General features: G+C 40.2%; 1 non-coding gene across 1 annotated transcript; it reads left to right on the top strand.

The window, feature by feature from the left end:
* Positions 1-508: 508 nt before the first annotated feature.
* On the top strand, positions 509-636 carry LOC115935481 (small nucleolar RNA SNORA25). Its single transcript, XR_004071106.1, has one exon. It is a non-coding gene; the product is annotated as a small nucleolar RNA SNORA25 (small nucleolar RNA).
* Positions 637-1,745: the final 1,109 nt, after the last annotated feature.

The following is a 1,745-nucleotide window of genomic DNA, read 5'->3' as shown; positions in this document are numbered from 1 at the left end:
GGCTCTTTATGTGGGGGGGGGGGGGTTGAAAATAACTGAATTAGTGTTGCTACATTGTGCACTATTGGGGGTGGGTATGTCATAAGACCACTGCATTCATTTAGTCATATCTGAGATTGTGATTTGAACTAGATTAGTTTCATTGATATTGGCCATCGTAGGCATTTAGGTAGCAGACTTGATCAGACTTGGTAGTTGATTGCATATGGTAGGGGAGGAAAGGGGACATATATAATAAATCCCAAGTTTTCGATTAGAAAACCTGGTGGTACCTTTTGTTGAGATTATTAATACTGGAAATAAAACAAGCTTGAAGGAAAGGAATGTGTTCAGTTGTAGATACATTAAATTTGGGATGTCTGTGTGATAATTGAGTAGGGAACTAAAGTAAGCAGGTGTATACACTTGTAGCCAAGCAGATGGGCTTGGGATATGGCTTTCAAGAGAGTTCAGAGTAGATATGATTGCTTAGAGAGTGAAAAATGGTGTGGTTTTAGATGGAGTCTTTAGGCCATTTTAAAGAGGGCTCATGGGACTATGAAACCAAGAGCTCTTAATGCTGTGACCAAAGATTGAAGTTCTCTGTAGGTTGCCAAAGCACTCAGTGGTGCTATGTTTTCCTGAGGAGATATAAGACTTGGAAAAAGAAAAAAAAATAGACTGAGTCTCAAGAAACTCTAACATGTACTATTTTGGTAGAAAGGGAGGAGTAAGCAAAGAAGTCTGAGAAGAATCAGCCAAAGATCTAATAAAAAGCCTAGTGGTATTTAAAGAGCTAAGAGGTTACTAGTGAAAACTAAGGGAAGACTAGGAGTTGTCCTCCATTTGACTTACTGTATGGGGCTGTATTATCTTCCTATTGCTGCTGTAATAAATTAGCACATATTTGGCAGCTTAAAACAACACAAATTTATTCACTTACGGTTCTGGAGACCAGAAGTCTGGAATCAGCTTTACTGGATTGAAGTAAAGGTGTTGGCAGGGCAGATTCCTTCTGAAGTCTCTAGTGGAGAATCTGTTTCTTTGCCTTTACTAGCTTTAAAAATATATATATTTTTTATTTTAATAGCTTTTGGGGTATAAGTGGTTTTGAAATACATGGATGAATTCCATAGTGGTAAATTCTGAGATTTTAGCACATCTGTCGTTTCTTCATTTATTTGCCTTTTCTAGCTTCGAAAGATTGGCTGCAATTTTGGGCTCCTGACTTTCCTCAAATCACTACCACCTCTTTTTTTTTTTTTTCCTGAGACAGGGTCTCACTCTGTTGCCCAGGCTGAAACGAAGTGGCATGATCATGGCTCACTGCAGCTTCAACCTCCTGGGCTCAAGCAGTCCTTCTATCTCAGCCTCCCAAGTAGCTGGGAAAACTGGTGTGCTCCACCCTGCCTGGCTAATTTTTTCTTTTTTTTTTTTTTCAGAGATGAGGTCTGATTATGTTGCCCAAGCTTGGCTTGAAATCCTGGGCTCAAGCGATACTCCCCCCTTGGCCTCCCAAAGTGCTGGCGTTACTGTAAGCCACAGCACCCAGCCCCAACCTCTTTCTTATGTCATATCTCCTGCTACTCTCCTGTAGCAGCTTTTCCCTCTGCCTATTTTAAGGCCACATGTGATTACATCGTTTGACCCACCTGCATAATCCAGACTATCCTCCCCATCTTAAGATCATTAAATTTAATCATATTTGCAAAGTCCCTCTTGCCATTTAAGGTAACATACTAACAGAATCTCAGAATTAGAACATG

This window comes from Gorilla gorilla, chromosome 6, assembly GCF_029281585.2.
Source record: "Gorilla gorilla gorilla isolate KB3781 chromosome 6, NHGRI_mGorGor1-v2.1_pri, whole genome shotgun sequence".
Taxonomy (NCBI): domain Eukaryota; kingdom Metazoa; phylum Chordata; class Mammalia; order Primates; family Hominidae; genus Gorilla; species Gorilla gorilla.
The sequence above is the reverse complement of the archived record's forward strand: the minus strand, read 5'-3'. Positions and strand labels throughout refer to the sequence as shown.